The 24,838-nt window shown below is 42.3% G+C and overlaps 1 protein-coding gene across 5 annotated transcripts in view; it reads left to right on the top strand.

Moving 5' to 3' along the window:
* Positions 1 to 24,838, top strand: part of slka (STE20-like kinase a) — a 160,359-nt gene that overhangs the window by 13,210 nt on the left and 122,311 nt on the right. Inside the window, exon 1 of one of the 5 annotated variants that reach the window (XM_041209133.1) lies at positions 24,748 to 24,828. The exons of the other annotated variants lie outside the window; for them this stretch is intronic. The gene's annotated coding sequence lies outside the window, so the exon portion shown is untranslated. Of the gene's footprint in view, positions 1 to 24,747; positions 24,829 to 24,838 lie in introns of those variants that run through there. 5 annotated transcript variants of the gene reach the window in all.

The raw sequence follows: 24,838 nt of genomic DNA, 5'->3' as shown, positions 1-24,838 counted from the left end.
CGAGTTCTGCAATACCAAACAACTAAGCCTCTCACACTTTAAAAAATATTTTACTTTGCCATTCAAATTTCCCCACATAATGCTTCTGCCACCTTCTTGCCCGCTGACTTTACAGGACTACATCTCTCTGCTGCATCTGTTCATTTTCCTCACAGCTTATTTCCCACCTAGGTTGAATGATAAAGTTGGAAACATTAAACTTGGTCCCCTCACCTAAGTTATTATTTATTGTAAAAGTCTGAGGCCCTAGCACTGATCCTTGTGACACACCCTGCTAATCTAAACGTTATGAGCTTATTGCTGCTCTGTTTTTTGTCAACTAACCAATCCTCAATCCATGTTAACATATTGCCACAAATCCTATAAGTCTTAATCTTCTGTAACGACCTCTTGTGTGGCACCATATCAATTGCCTTCAGGAAGGCGACATTGGCATAGTGGTAGTGTTGCTGGACTTGTAATCCAGAGACCCAGGCTAATGCTTTGGGGGCATGGGTTCAAATCCCACCATGGCAGCTGATTAAATTTGAATTCAGTTAATAAATCTGGAATATGAAGCTAGCCTTTGTAGTGGTGACCATGAAACTGTCATTGATTGTCATTAAAACCCTTTTGCTTCATTAATGTCCTTTAGGGAAGGAAATCTGCCATCCATACCAGGTCTGGCCTACATGTGATTCCTGACCCACAGCAATTAGGGATGGGAAACAAATGCTGACCTTGACAGTGATGCCCAAATCCCATGCAAGAATAAATCCAAATATACCTAACCTATTGCTCCCTGAGGTCGTCAAGTACAATTCTGTAGGTTTAGTCTGTCTGGATGACAGTCCCAGCTCGAAGTGCTGTAGGATTGGTCTGTCTGGATGTCAGTCCCAGCTCACAATGCTGTAGGATTAGTCTGTCTGGCTGTCAGTCCCAGCTTGCAGTGCTGTAGGATTAGCCTGCCTGGATGTCAGTCCCAGCTCACAGTGCTGTAGTGTTTGTCTATACATCGGTCCCAGTACATGGCAGCAAGAAATGACCTCGGACAGACACTGTCATCAAGCAGTTTTAAAATTTGAGGACAACAGAGTCAAGTATCTTCAGGACAAATGAGTGCAGGGCAAAGCCAATGCCTCTATCCATCCCTCCAATACTGACTTCATATGTAATATTTGCAATTGGTTATGCAAATCAAAACTTGACCTAACATCACACATAAGACGATATAAACCTAGATTGTCAAGTACTCTTTTTTGCTGAACACTCATCTGTTGAAGTGCTGGGAGAATCCTCCATCATTATCATATCGGTCCCGGACAGCAGTGCTGTGCTGGTCAATCTATACTTGGGTTGCTGCTTATCCTATTTGACAAATTGGTTAAAACAAATAGAAATGACTGATTAGATGCCAATAAAATCTTCCTTGTAAATAATTCTGCCCCATTTGTATTGATATTGCAGATAACTTCATACAGGAGGTAAGAAACTGTTGAACAAGAGGAAGTGATATTGGGCATGCATTGTTGAAGTTGTGCAATGAATTGGAGGTTAAGCACCCTCCATGAGGGACATTCAATTGCTTCCTTTGTGGTTATAGATTGAAGAGGATTGGAAGATCAGATCAGTTGTAACAGGACTATAAGAAATAATGGATGTGAAATCTGAATTCTGAGAACACCATAACAAGTGTGATACAGCCTATGGCTCTCTGTAACGTAATTTACTTATAATGCTTAGCTGATTCTTCTTGTGGCAATACATCATTATGGTTTCAGAATTCTAAATTAGAATTCTAAATTTTGGCACTAGTTAGCTGAACAATATTGTGTTGAAATTGGTGGTTAGACCGCAGGAACTGAGACACTGGATTAGTTGCAGGAGCACTGAGGGACAGGTTTAGTTACAGGTGTACCATACTCATGGAGTAAGGAAAAGCATTACTTACAATTATACTGCACACGGAGACTGTGGCAGGTTTTTTATATTCTTTAACTGGACACAGGTGTATCTGGCTCGGCCTGTATTTTTATTGCCCATTCCTAACTGCCCTTGAGAAGGTGGTGGTCAGCCGCCACCTTGAATTGCTGCAGTCCATGTGGTGTAGATACACACACAGTACTCTTAGGGAGGGAGTTCCAGGATTTTGACTCAGCGAAACAAGAACAGAAAATGCTGGAAAAACTCAGCAGGTCTAACAGCATCTGTGGAGAGTTAACGTTTTGAGTCCGTATGACTCTTCAAAGCTAAGATAAGTAAAAATGTGATGAAATTTATACTGTTTAATGGGGGTGGAGCAGGTGAAGCTGGATGGAACAAGAGGAAATGATATTGGGCTGCACTCTCCAGGCAAGTGGAGAGTATTCCATCATACTCTTGACTTGTGCCTTGCAGATGGTAGGCAGGCTTTGGGATGTCAGCAATAGATGGGGTCAAAAGAGAGATTTGCAAAGATGTCATGAACAAAAGGACAAAGCGGGTATTTTGCTTTTATTTTGACCCAGTGATTTTGAAGGTACAGCGATATATTTCCAAGTCAGGATGGTGTGTGGCTTGGAAGGGAACTTGCAGGTGGTGGTGTTCCCATGTGTCTGCTGCCCTTGTTCTGCTGCCCTTGTCCTAGGCGGTAGGGATCACAGGTTTGGAAGGATCTGTCAAAGTAACCTTGGTGAATTGCTGCAATGCATCTTGTAGATGGTACACACTGCTGCCAATGTGCTTTGGTGGTGAAGAGATTGGATGTTGAAGGTGGTGAATGGGATGTCAATCAAGAGGGCTGCTTTGTCCTGGATGGTATTGAGCTTCTCAAGTGTTGTTAGAGCTGCACTCTCCAGGCAAGTGGAGTGTATTCCATCATATTCTTGACTTGTGCTTTGCAGATGTTGGGCAGGCTTTGGGAAGTTAGGAGTTGAGTTTTCTCTGCAGACTTTCCAACCTCTGACCTGCTCTTGTAGCCACAGTATTTATATGGCTGGCCCTGTTCAGTTTCTGGTCAATGGTAACCCCCAGGATGTTGATAGTGGCACAAATGTTACTTATCAGTTATCAGCCCAAACCAAAATATTGTCCACTTCTTGCTGCATATGGGTGTGAACTGCTTCAATATTTACAGGTATACCGTACACAGGGAGTAAGAAACTGGATTAGTTAACAAGTAGACTCTGTGCAGGGACTTAGAGACAGGTTTATTTACAGATATATTGTGTGCAGGGACTGAGAAAATGGTTTATTTACAGTTGCATCACATGGCGGGACTGAGACATGGATTATTTATTGGCATACTATGTATAGGATAGAGATGGATGATTTATCTGTTTGCCATGTGCATGAACTGAGAGAGAGATTATTCTCTGTTATACTACGCATAGGGACTAATGGACAGCTTTTTTGCATACCCCATGCAGGTGCTCTCTCTCCAGAAACAGCCCAAATTTGAAAAGACAGAATCTAGAATGGGTGCACAGTTGATCCAAACTCAAAAGTTTCATTGGCCATCTCCTATGTTTTACAGTATCCTAATGGCAAGACTGAGATATATTAATGGGGTAGCCTTGGCAACACTGAGGTGTGATACAAGTACAGTGTCTCAAATCCACCTGTCCAGTAACTGGACATTTTTAGAATGTGCCATGAACCAATTTTAATTGAGTAAAATTAAAAACTTACCTGATCAAAACTTACCTGAACAATTCGTCTAGGCACTGCATTGGCACGGTGTGGCTCTGGACTAGTTATCCACTTTTGCCTACTCCTGCACTCTAAGTGACTTTTCAAAACACCTCCCCCTGCCACCCCACCCCCGGCCCCTCCCAAGCCCCCAGACCTGGCTTGGTTCAAATCACCCACAGTCCCAACTGCTTGACCCGAAATACAGCACAGCCTGGGCCCTGAGTTTGCTTGTTTTGAGACACTGTACTGTAATATAATCTGTGTTCAGTGTGTGGATTTGTGGTGGCAGTGCCACTGTTACATAGATCCAACTCTCTGATCCTAGTTAATGAACTCCATGGGATGTATTAGTGGAGTTATTGTGCTAGTTACTGTGAGTCACTGAGCTCCACACTCAGCTTGGTCGAAGGGTCACGAGGACTCGAAACGTCAACTCTTTTCTCCGCCGATGCTGCCAGACCTGCTGAGTTTTTCCAGGTAATTCTGTTTTTGTTTTGAGTTGACTTTGCTTTAGTGATGCAAATGTCTGCAATTTTCTTCAATTTAACAATATGCTGGTGCACTGGGATTGCAGTGTGGATGGATGTGTTTTACACAAGCCCACCTGAGATGGAACATATACTTAATTTCGTAGCTGATCCAGTGTTGCACATTACCATTCTCTGAGATTTTCACACACTTAAGTGCAAATCATCACGCATTCTGTGGTTCCCATCATTGTTTCTTCACTGGTACTATAAGTTTTTTGGCATTCTTAGTTTCACTCGTTTTATATTTTTTAAGTTTGAAAACTGATTGCTTTCACATCTTGTTTACTTGGCGGTGCTGTAAGTAGCACAAATTATTTTCATTAATCCCAACTCCTCTTGATACAATCAAGTCAGAAACAGAAAGATGAAAAGTTTTGTTGTTGGAGTCTGACATTTATTCAACTTAGGAGCTGAATGAGGCTGGAAATTTCATTAAAGGCATGATCACCATATCTGATAACTTAAAATATAATGGAGCCTTTTGGCTTCTAGTCACTGAACATCAGTGCAATAGTATTTTTGTTTTAAAAAACAGCCAATTCAGAACACTGCAATGTTATATTATTTTTCACTTACTCTATCATTACTGAAATTAATTGTTAAAGACCATATTAGAAGACAGAATGCTTGGCCTGTAGGCTGTAGTTGAGTCCGTTGGCCTTGGATCGTGGCTGGACTACTGCAGCCAGTATCGTCACTCCTGAGCTAAAGAGGAGAAAATTCAGGTTGGCTTCCCGCTTCATGTGACTGTTCGTTGACCTCTGCTGGAGCACCGGCATGAGTGGACATTGGGCAAAGACAAGGACGTGCCTAGTAGCATTTTGATACTGCCCACAGTTGGATATACTTCTGGCTCTCATATGAAGAATGGTCACTTGGGTGAGTTACCAGAAGGTGCCCATGGAACTGTAGCCCAACAAGAGTCATTGTCTTCAGGAAAGGGAGGCATAAAGCTGCATTTCAAAATGCTTTGTGGGAAGAGAAGAAGTGGCTTCTTGTCTTGTAAAACACTTTAAATTTCCTCTTATACTAGATGATATTTTACTGCTGTCACTGGACAAGTCCTTTGCTTGCTATTAGTGTTTGAGTCACTCCCAGTGTACAGATATTGGGCATTGATTCTGACTGTACAATTAACAAGTCCATATTGAACAAATGAGAAAGTGGAGTTTCAGTGAGTACTGATACTTTTAGAAATGTGCTTCATAGCAACAATGAACATGAATAATATTGAAATTGTGGTGACAATACTCCTGTTGGCTCCTATGTAGTTGAATGCAAAGACATTCTGATTATAATGAGATAGTTGGAAACTTCTTGTGAGAAATTGGGCAGCAAAGGCGGTCGGTGCCATAGATGGATATGAGCAGGTGATTGATCTGTAGCTCAACTGGCTGAATACCTGATTCACTTTTTGAAGAGTTTACCCCAGTTCATCCTCTGCAACTGTGTTGTGCATTTACTGCATTTCTGTCTGCAGCAGCTCTGAAATTAACAGCAGTGCTAGAAGCAGAATGAGGTGGTCTTGCTGTCTTTGAAGATTCTGAGACTCACCTCAGTCCCCAACACAGGAAATGTAAATGCTGCCCTTTGCAGAATGGGCATTCAGCCCAGCTACAATTTTCCCATGCCCTGCCTGTTCTGCAGCAACCTTCTCAAGACATCATGGAAGTTACAATGGTCAGAACTAAAGTTATGGATTGTGACTTTTAAACACTTGTGCAGCGGCAATTATTTATCTGTTTAGTCAATACTGGGGGATCTACCTTGCAGAATAAGCAGCAAACCTTCCACTGTATGAGAAACCATGTGTTACAGAACTGTTTCTGAATCTGTATTACAAATGCTATGCAGCTTCAGGATCCCAATCCTTATTTAAAAATGCTGTCAGTCTTGGAACCTGCAGCACTGCCTTTGGATTAGAGACTTTGAATCAGTGTCATGACTGTGGTTACTATATTTCAAACTAAGGAGTGATTTAAAGCTTTTTATCATTTAAGCTGTAGTTAGGAGCTGCTAAGTGATCATTTTAAATGTGTATTTGTTGGTTCTAACTGAGATTTCTTCAGGAAAGGGTTCCATGGTACCTAAATTTACAAAATAGAATCAGAAAACAAGTGTGTGAGGTTTGTGTGTCAGTGCCAGAGCCTGCTCTGTGAGCTTGCTTGTATGGTAGTTATTGGAATTCATCCAGTGCCTGAGTGTTCGTTTAGTCTGATCTGGCAGAGTTGGGAGCCCTTTCATTCTGAAGTTCTTTTGAGAAAACTTTTCAAAGTACAAAGAAATTCTAAATCCTTCAACAAAGCCTGTTTTCATTTCTCTGGCTATCCACCAGTTTAAATATCATTCTACTTATTTTGTAAGCATTATGTTAAGATATGTTTTATTGGACAAACTAGCTATATGCAAGTAAGACAAACATTTGGATTCCCCAGGCTCCTATTAGTAAAGCAGTGTCTAGTAACTGATGAAGCAGATACTGTGATACCCCTTACTGCTGCTGCTTGCAACTGCTCAGCCTTCATTCAGCATTATTTTAGTGTCTTACTGATGCTGCTTGCAACTGCTCAGCCTTTTTTCAGCATTATGTTAGTGTAGTTGCCCCACAAACTGGACAAAGCTGGGATTGCTTATCTCAGTCTCTACCTGTCCCTATGACAACCAGACACTCTGCCGGACAGCTTTATTCCTGGGGCAGTGAGGTTAGTGGTCAGTGGTGATGACGGATCTGTGAAAGGTGACTGGTTTGGGTTGTTGTAGGAATGAATGAATATTGTGAATTAAGGATTTTGGAATACCTGCAATGAACTTTCTTCTTTGAGACCAATTGGGTGGATAAGAGACTATGGGGGCATGAAAATAAGTGTTTATACAGTGCTCGATTATCTTCTCTGGGTATCCAAAGTACTTCCCACCAAATGAATGACTCTGTATAACTGTCACTATTGTCATATAGGCAAATGCAGCACCCGAATTGCGCACAGCAAGATCTCGCAACCGTAAATGTGGTTAAAAACCATTTAACCTGTTGTAATTAAGTTGTTTGAGGAAGGAATGTTGGTCAGAACCCTGGGAGAGTTCACTGCTTTTCAAATAGCAACATGGGATCTTTTACATTTAACTTAAGCAGATGGAGTCTTGGTTTAATTTCTTATCTGGTAGATGAGTACCGATGATGCAGTATTATCTCAGTATTGCTAGCCTAGACTAGGTATTCTGGTCCTGGAGTGAGGCTTACCCACACAAATTCTAACACTTGAAGGTGGTAGTGTTATCATGGCAGGCCACCCCATCGCCGACTATACATGGCCTGTTGTAGCTTGCTTTTTGTCTTTTATGCCGTTTTAATTTCGCTATGTTGTTTAGTAGTTCCTGCTTCTATATTTTCCCCCTACTCCGTCTTCCAATTCCTCGCAGATGTTGGAATTTCAGCTAGGCAGCGGCCCATTGTAAATGACTAATTAGGGAAGGCTGTGGCCTGGAGTGGCATGCATGTCTTTGTAAAGGGATGGAACATAGTTTTGTTTTAACCCTGGGCCCCCCCCCTCCCTGCTCTAGTGAGGAATTGCTGAATGCAACTCAGAAAGGTTCCTTGCACTGGGAGGGTCACCCATGGTTGTCATACAGCTTCCTGGTGCGTGGCTTGTCTTGGCGTTGGTAGTATTTGAGGTTGATTCATACACTCAATAAAAACTAGGCCAGATGTTCTGACCATTAATCATTATTTAATGTCTCGCCCTCGGAACAATCAGCCAAGGTGTACTGAGCAAAATCACTTGCTGAATTCTGCTTAGCTTAACCTTAATGCCAATGTTGACACTGCGTTAGAAGCTCAGAACGCTATTCCAGAGTAGAGGTAGCTGCTGTACAAGAGGGGAGAGAACCTGAGGAATAGACAACTCGGGTTTTTGCACTTGCAGTGCTTTGTTTCAGAGCAGTTGGTAAAATGTGAAATTTTCACTTTGGCTGGAAGAATGAAAAAGCAGAGTGTTACTTAAGTGGAGAACGACTGCAAAATTGTGAGGTGCAGAGGGATGGGCTGTTCCCATGTGGTTCAGCGTTCTAGTATATGAGTCGTAAAAAGTTAGTATGCAGGGACAGCAAGAAATTAAGAAGGCTAATGGAATGCTATCTCTTATTATGAGAGGGATTGAACATAAAAGTAAGGATATTATGCTTCCGTTATACAGAGCATTGGTGAGACCACATTTCGAATACTGTGTGCAGTTTTGGTCTTCTTATTTAACGAAGATTGTAAATGTGCTAGAGGCAGTTCAGAGAAAGTTTACTAGATTGATACCAAGAATATGAGAGTTGTCTTATGAGGATATATTTGACAGGCTGGGCTTGTTCCACTCGAGTTGAGGGGTGACTTGACTGAAGTATGTAAGATCATGAACAGTATTGACAAGGTGGACGTAGAAATGATGTTTCCTCTTGTGGGTGAGTTCAGAACTAGGGGGCACTGGTTTGAAATTAGGGGTGCCCTTTGAGGACAGATGAGGAGAAAGTTTTTCTCTCGTTTTGTGACTTTGGAACTCTTTGCCTCAGAAAGCAATGGAGGCAGTGTCATTGAATATTTTTTAGGCAGAGGTAGATAGATTCTTGTTAGAAGGGAATCAAGGGTTATTGGGGGTAGATGGGAATGTGGAATTAGAAACACAAACAGATCAGGCATGATCATGTTGAATGGCAGAGCAGACTTGAGTGGCCGAATGGCCTACTTCTGTTCCTATTTCATATGTTTGTATGAACCACATGGGAACAGCCCACCCTGGGCTCGGGTGGTACTAGGAGTATATGTGAAACAAAAGTGGAATAAAAAGAGGCAATTTCAGGAAATGTACATAAGGGTGTTGCCTATTTGTACAGTTGGAATGGGTCTAGTCTTTCATGAGGTCAGTCACAGTCTCATACTAATCATATTCCATTAGATCAGTCAAACTTCACTTTGTTGTTGACTTTATCAATCTTAGTTTTGCTGCTGATCTCCTGTTCTAAATGGGGATTACTGAGATAAGCAAACGAGTGAATCCTTCATCTGCAGCCCACATCCACTGGGGCAACTGAGACCAGCTTTAAGATTGAATTTTGCTCCCTAACGTTCAGGAATGGAGGAAAGCTTTTATTGTTTGACAGTGTGCTGGTGAGAATGAGGTTTCACTGTTTTTAAGCATGAGGGAGCTGGGAGGGGATTATTTATTCATTCACGGGTTGTGAGTATTGCTGGCAAAGTTATCATTTATTGCCCAAATTGCCCTTGAAGGTGGTAGTTATTCGCCTCCTTGAATGCAACTGAGTGACTTGCTTGGCCATTTCAGAAGGCAGTTAAGAGTTGACTATATTACTGTCACATATATATCAGGTTTAATCAGACTATCTCAGGCACAAGCAGAGATAAATGGGTATGATCTAATTGCCATCACAGAAATGTTGCTAAAGGGTGACCAAGACTGGGAACTGAATATTCAAGGATATTCAACATTTAGGAAGAACAAGCAAAAAGGCAAAGGAGGTAGTGTTGTGCTGACAATCGGGTGGGATCAGTACATTAGTAAGGGAGGATCTCAGATCAGAAGAACAAAATGTGGAATCGAGTTAAGAAACAGCACGGGGCAGCGAACATTGGTATTTGTTGTTTTCAGCCGCCAAAAAATAGTGGTAGTGTAATAATAATCAGGAGATTAGAGAAGCATGTAGCATGAGTAATACAGTAATCATGGGTGACTTCAATCTGCATATAGACTGGGTAAAATTAATGAGCACTAATGCTGTGGAAGACGAGTTTCTGGAGTGTTAGGGGTGGTTTTCTAGAGCAGTATGTTGAGGAACCAACTAGACAAAAGGCTATTTTAGATCTATATAATGAGAAAGGGCTAATTAATAGTCTTATTGTAAAAAAATCTTTAGGGATGAGTGACCATAATATGCTAGAATTTTACATTGTGTTTGAAAGCAAGGTAGTTCAGTCTGAAGCCAGGATGTTAAATTTGAACAAAGGAAATTATGAAGGTATGAGGGGCAAACTCGGCTGAGGTGGACTGGGAAAACTAAAAGGTATGACAGTACACAGGCAATGGATAGTCTTTAAAGAATTATTACATAGGCACAGCAATTATATATTCCCTCAAAGCACAACCCCCCCCCCAAAAAAAAAAGTCAGTCAATTGTGGCCAACAAAGGAATTTAAAGGATTGTATAAGATTAAAAGAAAAGGCCAATAATGTTGCCAGAAATAGCAGTGAACCTGAGGATTGGAAGCATTTTAGAAAACAGCAAATGAGGACCAAGAAACTGATAAAGGGAGACTAGAATATGAATGTAAACTAGCAAAAAAACATAAAAATGGACTATAGATACATAAAAAGGAAACATTTGGCTAAGATAAATATCAGTCTATTACAAGCAGATTCAGGAGAATTTATAATGGGGAATAGAGAAATGGCAAAGAAGCTAAATGATGACTTTGTGTCTGTCTTCACTAAGGAAGATATAAGAAATCTCCTGGAATTAGAGACCCAAGGGACTAGAGAGAATGAGGAATCAAAGGAAATTATTTTAGTAAGAAGGTTATATTGGAGAAATTAATGGGACTGAGGGTTGATAAATCCCCAGGACCTGATATCTACATCCCAAAGTGTTGAAAGAAGTAGCTATGGAGATAGTGGATGCATTGGTGATCATCCAAACTTCCATAGATTCTGGAATGGTTCCTGCAGATTGGAAGGTAGCAAATGTCAGCCCACTATTTAAGAAGGGAGGAAGGGAAAAAATGCGGTACTACAGACCTGTTAGCCTTGCATTAGTAATAGGGAAAATGCTAGAATCTATTCTAAAGGATATGATAAATGGACATTTAAATAATAATGATCTGATTGGGCATAGTCAACATGGTTTTATGAATGGGACCTCGTGTTTGACGAACCTTTTGGGATTTTTTGAGTATGTTATGAACAGAATTGATAAAGGGCAGTCAGTGGACATTGGATTTTCAGAAGGTTTTTGGTAAGGTCTCCCACAAGATTTCTCAGGCCTGGTATTCCAGAGACCCCGGGTAATGCTCTGGGGACCCGGGTGCAAATCCCACCATGGCAGATGGTGAAATCTGAATTCAATAAAAAAAAAGTGGAACTAAAAGTCTCATGACCATGAAACCATTGCCAATTGTTGTAAAAACCCATTTGGTCCACTAATGTCCTTTAGGGAAGGAAATCTGCCGCCCTTACCTGGTCTGGCCTACATGTGACTCCAGATCCACAGCAATGTGATTGACTCTTAAATGCCTTCTGAAAAAAGGGCAATTTAGGGATGGACAATAAATGCCAGCCTAGCCAGCATCCCATGAAAAAAAATTATAAAATTTAAACACGTAGGATAGGAGGTAACATATTGGCATGGGTTAAGATTGGTTAACAGGCACAAAACAGACAGGAATAAATTCTCATGTTGGCAGGCCGTGACTAGTGGGGTACTGCAAGGATCAGTACTTGGGGCGCAGCTGTTCACAATATATATCAATGATTTGGATGTGGAGACCAAATGTAATATTTCCAAGTCCGTGGCTGTCCCAAAATTATGTGGGAATGGGTGTTGTGAGGAAGATAAAAAGCTGCTTCAAGATGATTTGGAGACACTTAATGAATGAGCAAGAACATGACAGGTGGGTGGACTATAATGTGGAAAATGTGAGGGGATCCACTTTAGTAGGAGGAACAGATGTGCAGGGTATTTCTTAAATGGTGAGAGATTAGAAAATGTAGATATACAAAGGGAACTGGATGCCCTCGTCAATAAGTCACAAAGCTAACATGCAGGTGCAGCAGGCAATTAGGAAGGCCAATGGCATGTTGGCCTTTATCACAAGAGAATCTGAGTACAGGAGTAGCAAAGTCTTGCTTCAGTTGATTGGACCTTGGTTAGATGGCACCTGGAGTACTGTGTGTTGTTTTGATCCCCTTACCTTAGGAAGGATATTGTTGCTATAGAGAGAATGCAACAAAGGTTCACCAAACGTTTTCTGGGATGGTGGGACTCTCCTATGAAGAGAGATTGGGGAAACTGGGCCTGTATTCTTTCGAAGGATGAGAGGTGATCTCATTGAAAGCTACAAAATACTTAACGGGGATGGACAGGGTAGATGAAGGTAAGATGTTTTCCCCTGGTTGGGGAGTCTAGAACAAGGGGGATAATTTCAAAATAAGGGGAAACCACCTAGGACTGAGATGAGAAATTTTTTTATTCAGAGGGTTGGAATTCTCTACCCCAGAGGGCTGTGGAAACTCAGTCAAAAAGTTTTTCTTCACATCCCCCCTAAACCTCCTGCCCCTCACCTTGAACTTATGCCCCCTTGTGACTGATCCTTCAACTAAGGGGAACAGCTGCTCCCTATCCACCCTGTCCATCCCCCTCATAATCTTGTACACCTTGATCAGGCCGCCCCTCAGTCTTCTCTGCTCCAACCCAAGGCTATCCAACCTCTCTTCATAACTTAAATGTTTCATCCCAGGCAACATCCTGGTGAATCTCCTCTGCACCCGCTCCAGTGCAATCACATCCTTATAAAGTGGCGACCAGAACTGCACACAGTACTCCAGCTGTGGCCTCACCAAGGTTCTATAGAACTCCAACATGACCTCCCTACTTTTGTAATCTGTGTCTCAATTGGTAAAGGCAAGTGTCCCATATGCCTTTTTCACCACACCACTAACATGCCCCTCCGCCTTCAGAGATCTATGGACATACACGCCAAGGTCCCTTTGTTTCTCAGAACTTCCTAGTGCCATACCGCTCATTGAATACTTCCTTGTCAAATTACTCCTTCCAAAGTGTATCACCTCACATTTTTCAGGGTTAAATTCCATCTGCCACTTATCTGCCCATTTGACTATCCCGTCTATATCTTCCTGTAGCCCAAGACATTCAACCTCACTGTTAACCACCCAGCCAATCTTTGTGTCATCCTTGAATTTTTCATTTTCCCCAGTGGAGTTCGGATGAGGAAAATAAGTTTCCTTAAAGTATGGGATTATTAAGTGGTTCCTGATGGAATCTGGGCTCTGGATAAATCAAGATTGATAGGCCAGTTTTGGATTTCTGATTTACTTATCTTGTGGAGCTGTAAGTCAGTGTTATGATAGCTACACAGAGTAACTGACAGGTTAAAGTTGAGAGTTGATGTTTCGAGTCCTCATCACCCTACGACAGAACAGAGGTCATGAGGACTCGAAACGTCAACTCTTTTCTTCTCCGCCGATGCTGCCAGACCTGATGAGTTTTTCCAGGTAATTCTGTTTTTGTTTTGGATTTCCAGCATCCGCAGTTTTTTTGTTTTTATTAGGTTAAAGTTGAACACACCAAATTTAATTCACTGTCTGCCAGTGGTTCATTAGAGTTACTGTGGGAAAAGTGTTGCTAGAATAAAGCTGAGCTTGTGCAGCTCAATGCACATACGTTACGTTGGTGCTGTCCAGTTCTACAATTCTGCTTGCAGGTTGTTTTAGGTGCACCTCATTTTACTGGCGTCCAACCTAACCTGTTTGTCTGCTTCTATATTGATGCATGAGGGCAGCTTAAACATTGCCTTGACCACAGCAAGTACTGCAATTGGATTAACACTTTTGGAAGTGTATGAGCAAAGAAGACCATGCAACATCATGGAAAAATTGCTAAACTAAATTAACTCAGTGTGTTCGGCAGTGAGACAAATGTAGTTTAATTTTTAGGAATTATTGTTTCTTTTCTTGAAGTCCCTATTAGTAACTTATATATATTAGTGATGTTCCATTGTCATGGAAATGGGCAACATTCCGAGTACCTACAACCTCCAGATGACTGTATCTGTGCAGTCTCTCTTTTAGAATGCTGTGAATTTCAGTAATGTTGCCCAGCCCTGCTGGTTGCTAGGTGGGGCATGTTATATAGAATGGGTAAAGTTATTCCACAGATTTCCAGACACACATTTCACCTCCGCTTATAAATTTATAAACTTTTTACTCTTTTCAATGGTGATGTGGAACTTGGCCCTTTGCCTGGGTTTCTCAGTAAATGTGTTTTTATTTAATTAAAAATCGAGCAGTTTTGGAACTGAAGCTTTGTGACAAACAGTTTGTTTTATAGGTGTGGCCTCAGCGAGAAGCGTGGTAACACCAATTACTCATTGGAGTTGAATTGTGAGGCACATCCCATGCCTCAGTGGTATATTGCTACTGTAGTTTTTCAAACATTTGAAAGTATTGGCACAAAAACATAGTCAAATCTAGACCTTGCACAAGCAGCCTCAATACACAAAGTGCCCAAACCTACAATCTACATTAACCACATCAGCTGCTGTACTCCTCCTCAACATGAGGTAAAGAAGGAACTTGCATTTATAAATCACCTTTCCCATCAGGCCATTCCAAAGCAGTGTCAATACTTTTGAAATTACTGCTGTTATGTGAGCAAACTTTTCACGTGCCAATAAGAGATAAATGACCAAATGCAGTAGACTAAGTTGGGGGAAATGCAAGTGAAATGCTGCTTCACTTGAAAGGAGTGTTTGGGTCCTTGGACGGTGAGGAGAGAGGAAGTGAAGGGGCAGGTGTTGCATCTTTTGCGTGGGCAAGGGGTTGTGCCATAGGAGGGGGTTGAGGAGTAGGGGGTGATGGAGGAGTGGACCAGGGTGTCCCGGAGGGAGCGATCCCTACGGAATGCCGATAAGGGGGGGTGAAGGGAAGATGTGTTTGGTAGTGGCATCATGCTGGAGTTGGCGGAAATGGCGGAGGATGATCCTTTGAATGCGGAGGCTGGTGGGGTGATAAGTGAGGACAAGGGGGACCCTATCATGTTTCTGGGAGGGAGGAGAAGGAGTGAGGGCGGATGCGCGGGAGATGGGCCGGACACGGTTGAGGGCCCTGTCAACGACCGTGGGTGGAAAACCTCGGTTAAGGAAGAAGGAGGACATGTCAGAGGAACTGTTTTTGAATGTAGCATCATCGGAACAGATGCGACGGAGGCGAAGGAACTGAGAGAATGGGATGGAGTCCTTACAGGAAGTGGGGTGTGAGGAGCTGTAGTCGAGATAGCTGTGGGTGTCGGTGGGTTTGTAATGGATATTGGTGGACAGTCTATCACCAGAGATTGAGACAGAGAGGTCAAGGAAGGGAAGGGAAGTGTCAGAGATGGACCACGTGAAAATGATGGAGGGGTGGAGATTGGAAGCAAAATTAATAAATTTTTCCAAGTCCTGACGAGAGCATGAAGCAGCACCGAAATAATCATCGATGTACCGGAGAAAGAGTTGTGGAAGGGGGCCGGAGTAGGACTGCAACAAGGAATGTTCCACATACCCCATAAAGAGACAGGCATAGCTGGGGCCCATGCGGGTACCCATAGCCACACCTTTTATTTGGAGGAAGTGAGAGGAGTTGAAGGAGAAATTGTTCAGCGTGAGAACAAGTTCAGCCAGACGGAGGAGAGTAGTGGTGGATGGGGATTGTTCGGGCCTCTGTTCGAGGAAGAAGCTAAGGGCCCTCAGACCATCCTGGTGGGGGATGGAGGTGTAGAGGGATTGGACGTCCATGGTGAAGAGGAAGCGGTAGGGGCCAGGGAACTGGAAATTGTTGATGTGACGTAAGGTGTCAGAGGAATCACGGATGTAGGTGGGAAGGGACTGGACAAGGGGAGAGAGAAGGGAGTCAAGATAACGAGAAATGAGTTCTGTGGGGCAGGTTCAAGCTGAGACGATCGGTCTACCGGGGCAGTTCTGTTTGTGGATTTTGGGTAGGAGATAGAAGCGGGCCTTCCGAGGTTGGGCAACTATCAGGTTGGAAGCTGTGGGAGGGAGATCCCCAGAGGAGATGAGGTCAGTGACAGTCCTGGAAACAATGGCTTGATGTTCAGTGGTGGGGTCATGGTCCAGGGAGAGGTAGGAGGAAGTGTCTGCGAGTTGACGCTCAGCCTCCGCGTGGTAGAGGTCAGTGCGCCAGACAACAACAGCACCACCCTTGTCAGCGGGTTTGATGACAATGTCAGGGTTGGACCTGAGAGAATGGAGTGCAGTAAGTTCAGAGAGAGACAGGTTAGAATGGGTGAGAGGAGCAGAGAAATTGAGACGACTAATGTCGCGCCGACAGTTCTCAATGAAAAGATCGAGAGAAGGTAAGAATCCAGAGGGAGGGGTCCAGGTGGAGGGAGAATATTGAAGATGGGTAAAAGGATCCGTTGAACTGGGAGAGGACTCCTGCCCAAAGAAGTGAGCCCGGAGACGAAGACGGCGGAAGAAGAGTTCAGTATCATGCCGAGCCCGAAATTCATTGATAAATGACCAGTTATAGTCTGTTTAGTTGTATTGGTTGAAGAATAGAAGTTGACCAGTCGAGGTATGTTATCGACTTCAAATTTTCTTTATTTAGTCATCTTAAGAACTTAAGCCCCTTTCCCTGGGAATTACTTGCTAACTGAGAATACTACACAAGCCCCAGAGCGCCGTTTAATTCTGGCTCTATAACATACTCCCTCATCACTGGGGCACAGTGGCAGCAGTGTGTACCATCTACCAGATGTGTTGCAGCAACTCTGCAAGGCTCCTTTGGCAGCACCTTCTAATCTCTTACCTTTACCAACTAGAAGGACAAGAGCAGCAGAGGCATGGAAGCACCACCATCTGCAAGTCGTTTCCCCCCCACCCCCGCCAAGCCACACACAATCCTGATTTGAAACTCTTTTCCTGTTTTTCACTGTCACTGGTTCAAAATCCTGGGACTCCCTTCCTAACAGCACTGTGGGTATACCTATACCACAAGGACTGCAGTGGTTCAACGAGATGGCTAGCCATCATCTTCTCAAGGGCAATTAGGGATGGGAAATAAATGCTGGCCTAGCCAGCAATGCCCACATCCCAGAAATGAATAAATAAAACACTCAACTTTCAACTTGTGTATTCAACTTGTTCACTTGTCAATTATGCAATATCACATCAGTTCTCGTGTAGTGTTCTATTTATCTCATTCTCAAGCACTTCCCAAAATAATTCTAATGGGAGAAAAGAATTCTAGCTCCAATAATATCTGCACTGCCCTATGGTTGTTTGGTCGTCTGTGAATCTGTTAAAGACGTGATCGTAACAATGTCTACACAGACAATGTGCTGGAGCTTGAGGTTTGATTCCTCACTTAAGCTCACTGCATAAATGCTATAGTAGAGGACCGCGCAGCTGATGCTCATGTTCTGTAAATGCTTTCAGCTCTGAAAGTGAGGCTTTTTAAAACTGTGAACTGTTTATTGATTTTATAATCTGTTTGTCATTTTTTTTATTCTTTCGTAGGATGTGGGTTTTGTGGTGTTGCCCTGGATTTGAGTGGCTTGCTAGGTCATTTCAGAAGGCAGTTAAACGTGGGTGTGGAGTCTCATGTAGGCCAGACCAAGTAAAGATGGCAGATTTCCATCCCCAGTAAACCAGATGGGTGTTTACAATTTATTATAGTTTCATGGTCGCTAGCTTTCATTTCCAGATTTACTAACTGAATTCAGATTCCACTAGTTGCCATAGTGGGATTTGAACCTGCGTCCCCAGAGCATCAACCTGGGCTCCTGAATAACTAGCTCAGTGACATTATCAATTTGCCAAAGTCCTGCATATATTATTTAAAGACTCATTGGATTTGTTCAACTGTGATCAAGTGGAAACACTTACATCACTTAAAGGACCCACACAGCTAATCCATGTAGAAATCAGAAGAAAATCCATATATACTCAGCAACATCTGAATGTAAAAAGACAAGTTGAAGTTTCAAGTGGACATCAGGCTCCAATTGAAAAGTTAACATGTTTTTCCTTTAGAGTTGCTGATTTACCTACACATTATTTGTTACTTTTCCTGTTGTTACCTAGCTGATAGTTGTGTCCCTGATCCAACTCACTGATCCCTGCACTATTGAGCTACTTGATGCTGCATCTATAGAGGCTGATCTCCAGGACTGTACTAAAGAAGGTTTGGGCTAAGCCTGGCTATTATGCAATGATTTTATAGAGGTATATGACAGTAGACAGTATAACACAGTCAATCCGAACACTACTTCAAATTGAGCTATGACATTAGGATGAGGGGACACAGTGGAAAGCAAGTCTAGGATTGATTTAAGAGATTCTTCATGCAAAAACTGATGAAAATATAGAATGGACTTTTGAAAAGGGTAGTGGAGGCAAAACCTACTCAAGAAATTTGAATGTTACATTAAGGTTCTTTCTGTGGATGGCCCAGGTTGGGCTGAATGACCTATCTTAACTGTTCAATTTTGTGTTATTACTAAGGTGGGTGTTTTTTTTTCTGTAAGTGATTATTTGGTCTATAGCAAAGGCTGTCAAGAATTATCATCACAAAATACAAAAGGAATTACTTCATTACATTTGATTTTTAGCATTGTAACAGTGCTATTTCTTTCCATTTTTTTATTTTCTCTCAGAGCTGCAGAATAAGAATTTGCCCAGTATCCCGTATCGGGACTGTTTCATACAATTTTCCTTTCAGCTGCGTCGCTTTAAAGAGATGTGATGGAAGCCTTTGTGTATTGTGAAAGCTGCAAAAGATATGCAATGTTCACCAAAGTCTACAAGACAGTGAATCTTAATGCATGTGTAATGGAGACTGGTAAACTAATCTCACTTATTGTCAGTTCTCTGCATGTTATAAATCTCTGGCTCCCTTATCATAAATACTGCTCAAGTATCTTGAAACCAAGATGCCAAAAAGGGGAGAACTCCCTCTAACCAATAATGCAAAGCTTATATGAATTTTGCAGTGTGTTTCTGAATATCTTTGTTTCTGCCTCCCTGAATACATTTGAAGTTCTCCTCGTGCTCTGAAGTCAAGTTTGCATCTATGTTTCAGACTTTCAAATATGTTGGATTTTTCTGCATGTGAATTAGTTTCATGCTGACTGAAATATTTTGGTTCCAGACACCTCACCTGCAGCTGTTACTAGTGAGCAATTTGTGGCCATTGTACTGCGATGAGCTAGTGTCTGTTATGTTAGTCCTCACTTTTTGACAACCTTAAAAAGAATGATTAGTGTTTTGACTTCAAGTTGTTTAATTGCCCTGCACCAGTTATAGTAAACTCCATTTACAGTTGGTGTTGTATGCACTTATCTCAAATGTGGGTTAATGGAATTTAATGACTGGTAAAATTAAGGTGATTGAGAATGAACATGGTAACCCTACAGGGTAAAGCCCCCATTGGACAGCATTGCAGTATGCCTGGAAAGGGATGGAAGAAGAGGGCCTGACGATTCAGCTGACAGTTACTGTTGCTGGTGATACCAATTATGTGATGCATGTTCGCTATAGCTGTCTTTGACCAAATAACATGACTCTATCTGTCTGTCTGTCACCTCAGCACTTGTGTTTATTTTAATTCCTTCGTGGGATGTGGATGACGCTGGTAAGGCCAACATTTCTTGTCTCTACCTAATTCCCTTGAGAAGACAGTGGTGACCCATGTAGGCAGTTCTGTATGATTATTGCCAGGCAGGTGTGTCTCTGTCTGTGAATGCTGTTGGGAGGCCCAGAGCAGCCTGCCTCTGGCACGGCCTGTCAGGTCTGACTTCTCAATTATGTTTCTGCTTTTTCATTCAAAAGCAGGATGTTCGTGTTGTATGACAGCTGAGAAACCTATGCACAGAGTAGAGAGGATCTGTAATAGCTGGCGTCTCTCTCCGAGCTGTACAGATCATCCAAAAATGTAAACAAGGAAGATTCATGCTTGGAAACCCACTTCTCAAAAAAAAATGACAATTCAAGATAACTTGGTTCAAATCTTCCTGATATACAAGAACAAAAAGGTTGGAACCATGTGTTCCTAACGTTAGGGGTGATATTTTGCGTAGATAGAAAATTGGTTAAGGGACAGAATGCAGAGAGTAGGAATAAATAGGACATTTTCAAGTTGGCAGGCTGTGACTAGTAGAGTGTCGCAAGGATCAGTGCTGGAGTTGCAACCATTTACAATTTATATTAATGACTTAGATGAAGAGACAGGGAGTATTGTATAAAAGTTTGCTGATGATACAAAGCTAGGTGGGAATGCAAACTGAGGAGGACACAAAGAGGCTGCAAAAAAGATATAGACAGGTTAAGCAAATGGCCAACAAAGTGGCAAATGCAGTATAATGTGAGGGAGCATGAGGTTATTTGCTTAAGAATAGAAAACCAGAATATTTTTTAAAAAGGATGAAACTTGTAAATGTTGAGGTTCAGAGAAGAGTCATATTGGACTTGAAATGTTAATTCAGTTTCCCTCACCACAGATGCTGCCAGACTTGGTGAGTTTTTCCAGCACTTTTTGTTTTTATTTCAGATCTCCAGCATCTGCAGTATTTTATATTATTGAGGTTCAGAGAGACTTGGGTGTACTCGTAGGAGAAACACATCATGCAGGTACAGCAAGCAATTGGAAGGAAAATTATGTTGGCCTTTATTGCAAGAGAATTGGAGTACAGGAATAAAGAAGTCTTGCTACAATTGTATGGGACATTGGTGAGGCCATACCTGGAATATTGTGTGCAATCTTGGTCTCTTTATTTAAGGAAAGATATACATGCATTGGCAGTAGTACAGCAAAGGTTCACTAGATTCATCCCTGGGATGAGAGGCTTTATATTTATTCGTTCATGGGATATGTGGGCATCGCTGGCTAGGCCAGCACTTCTTATTGCTCTTGAGAAGGTGGTGGTGAGCTGCCACTTTGAACTCCTGCAGGCAATGTGATGTAGGTGCTACACCCACAGTGCTGTTAGGGAGGAAGTTCCAGGATTTTGACCCAGTGACAGTGAAGGAATGGTGATATATTTCCAAGTCAGGATGGTGTATGGCTTGGAGGGGAACTTCCAGGTGATGGTGTTCCCATGTGTCAGCTACCCTTGTCCTTCTAAATGGTAGCAGTCGTGGGCTTGGAAGGTGCTGTCTAAGGAGTCTTGGTGAGTTCCTGCAGTGCATCTTGTAGATACGAATGTACAAACATACGAATTAGGAGCAGGAGTAGGCCACTTGGCCCCTCAAGCCCGCTCCGCCATTCAATAAGACCATGGCTCATCTGATTGTAACCTTAGTCCCACATTCCTGCTTAACCCAAATAACCTTTCACCCCCTTGTTAATCAAGAATCTATTTACCTCTGCCTTAAAAATATTCAAAAGCTCTGCTTCCACTGCCTTTTGAGGAAGAGAGTTCCAAAGGCTTATGACCCTCGGAGAAAAAAATTTCTTCTCATCTCTGTCTTAAATGAGCAACCCCTTATTTTTAAACAGTGACCCCTAGTTCTAGATTCTCCCACAATAGGAAACATCCTCTCCACATCCACCCTCTCAAGACCCCTCAGGATCTTAAAGGTTTCGATCAAGCTGCCTCTTACTCTCCTAAACTCCAGTGGAAACAAGCCTAATTTGTCCAACCTTTCCTCATAAGTTAACCTGCCCATTCCTGGTATTAGTCCAGTAAACCTTCTTTGAACTGCTTACGCATTTATATCTTTCCTTAAATAAGGAGAACAGTACTGACACAATACTGCAGATGTGGCCTCACCAGTGCCCTGTGCAACAGAAGCATAACCTCCCTACTTTTGTAATCAATTTCCTTCACAAATTATAACATTCTATTAGCTTTCCTCATTACTTGCTGTACCTGCATTCTAGCCTTTTCTGATTCATGTACAAGGACAGCCAGATCCCTCTGAATCTGAGCTCTGCTATCTCTCTCCATTTAGATAATAAGCTTTTTTATTCCTCCTGCCAAAATGGACAATTTCACATTTGACCACATTATACTCCATTTGCCAGATCTTTGACGTCTCACTTAACCTAGCTATGCCCCTTTGTAGTCTCTTTATGTCCCCTTCACAATTTACTTTCCTACCTACCATTGTGTTGTCAGCAAATTTAGCAACCATTCTTTCAGTGCCTTCATCCAAATCATTTATATAAATTGTAAAAACTTGAGGCTCCGACATTGATCCCAGTGGCAACAGATGGTACACACTGCTGTCACTGTGTGTCAGTGTTGGGGGTAGTGAATGTTTGTGGATGGGGTACCAATCAAGCGGGCTGCTTTGTCCTGGATGTTGTCAAGCTTCTTCAGTGTTGTGGGAGCTGCACTCATCCAGGCAAATGGAGAATATTCCACCACACTCCTGACTTGTGCCTTGTAGATGGTGGACAGGCTCTGGAGGGGTCAGGAGGTGAGTTACTCGCCACAGGATTCCTAGCCTCTGACCTGTCCTTGTAGTCACAGTATTTATATCGTTAATCCAGCTTAGCTTCTGGTTAATGGCAACCCCAAGTTTGTTGATTGTGGGGGATTCGGCACTGGTAACGCTATTGAACATCATGGGGTGATGGTTAGATTCTCTCTTGTTGGAGATAGTTATTGCCTGACACTTGTGTGGCGCAAATGTTACTTGTCAACCAAAGCCTGGATATTGTGCAGGTCTTACTGCATTTGGACATGGACTCCTTCAGTATCTGAGGAATCACGAATGGTGATGAGCATTTTGCAAACATCCCCACTTCTGACCTTATGATGGAAGGCAGGTCATTGATGAAGCAGCTGAAAGTTGGTTAGGCCGAGGACACTACCCTGAGGAACTCCTGCAGTGATGCCTTGGGACTGAGATGATTGACCTCCAACAACCACAACCGTCTTCCTTTGTGCTAGGTATGACTCCAACCAGCGTAGAGATTTCCCCCTGATTCCCATTGACCACAGTCTTACAATTTGCAAGGCTGAATAAATTGGGCCTATATTCCCTAGAGTTTAGAAGAATGAGAGGTGATCTCATCGAAACATTCAAGATTATGAAGGGATGACTTTATTCTTTATGGGATGTGGGTGTCGTGGGCAAGGCCAGCATTTGTTGCCTGTCCCTAATTGCCCTGGAGTGGCTTGCTAGACCATTTGAGAGCAGTTGAGAGTCAACCACGTTGTTGTGGCTCTGTAGTTGCATGCAGGTCAGATCAGGTAAGGACAAGATTTCCTTCCCTAAAGGACATTAGTGAACGAGAGGGATTTTTACAACAGTCAATGATAGTTTCATGGTCACCATTACTAAGACCAGCTTTATATTCCAGATTTATTATATGAATTTCAATTCCACCAGCTGCTATGGTGGGATTTGAACCCATGTCCCAGAACATTAGCCTGGACCTCTGGATTACTGCCCCGTGACATTACCACAGCGCTCTTTCTGCCCACTACAGGGTAGATACTGAGAGGTTGTTTCCCCTGACTGGGGAATCTAGAACAAGGGGCTACAACCTCAGGATAAGGGGCCGATTATTTTGCTATGAGAAGAGAAGAAATTTCTTCACTCAAATGGTTGTGAATCTTTAGAATTCTCTACCCTAGAATGTTGTGGATATGTCATCATTGAATATATTTAAGGCTGAGGTAGACAGATATTTGGCCTCTCAGGGAATTGAGAGAGATGATGAATGAGTGGGAAAGCGGAGTTGAAGCCTAAGATCAGCCATGATCATGTTGAATGGTGGAACAGGCCTAAAGGGCCAGATGGTCATCCACTCCTATTTTTTTACATTCTTATGAAGGTAAAAAGAGGCACTGATTTGAAGATGGCCACTCTAACCGAGGAGTTAAAAGTTTACAAGTGCAAGGAGTTATTGACACATGGAATACCCTGTCTCAGGTGGCGATTGATACTAGATTGTTTGTTTGATATGTTATAAAAGTCCTGAGAAAATATATTAAGATCTGGGGAGAGATCAGGTGAATGGGATTAACTTGGGGAGAGAAGCAGAATGGGGATAGACAGTAGCGAGAGAAGGAAAATGGAATTAGCTTAGTGAGAGAACTGGAATAGGAAACTATATTCATTGCAGGCAAGAAGGCTCTTCCTGTGCTAAAATTTCTTCTTTTTATGACAGTCAACACTGCTCATTTGAGTAATGATTTTTGGGTTTGAAACTGGATCTTGTCACACATATTCCAGCCCTAGAGTTGTTGGGACAATGTACAAGTGAATGGCATTTGTATAATTTTGCTGAAACACTTAATTTCTGTCCCGAGACTCTAATGTATTCAGGCCCATGGAGAAACCTGGTTTGTTTTTTCCTCAATTGAAACAGTAACCTGGCTACCAGCAAGATCCAAGAGTAAGTGTGACACACTGTTAAGTGTTGTGTAGGTGCAGAGTGATGACTTTCTATCTCTAGTTATACAGAAGTACTTATCCTTTTATCTGGCTACATTTAGTGACACCATAATTTCTGCCGTAATGGAGCCTTATCTTTGGGTGGGACCCGGGTATGTTTAAGTGGAACTGAGAGCATATGAACACTGCCTGTATATCTGGACTCCTCCCTTTCCTCAAGAGTTCTTGCTTCTGCTTGGTTACACTTTAGCTGGATTACATAATCAAATGTTTTCTTTTTCTGGTACTGCGGTTTTGCTGCGATTAAAAAGTGTCTGTTTGAAACCGGATGGCATCAGATTAGTTCGTCTTTCTCCCCAGAATCCTTGTTAACCGTTTGAGTACAGAGGTCACCCTGTCAGACAGGCCTCAATATAGTATTTCAGGAAATATAGCTAAGAATTAAGGAAAACATTTAAGTTAACTCCCTCTAAAATAAAGTGACATCAGTACAAGGGAAGCAGTTGATTGGTGAGTAACT

Source organism: Carcharodon carcharias, chromosome 17, assembly GCF_017639515.1.
Source record: "Carcharodon carcharias isolate sCarCar2 chromosome 17, sCarCar2.pri, whole genome shotgun sequence".
NCBI lineage: Eukaryota > Metazoa > Chordata > Chondrichthyes > Lamniformes > Lamnidae > Carcharodon > Carcharodon carcharias.
Note: the sequence above shows the minus strand (reverse complement) of the source record. Positions and strands in the feature narration are given on the sequence as shown.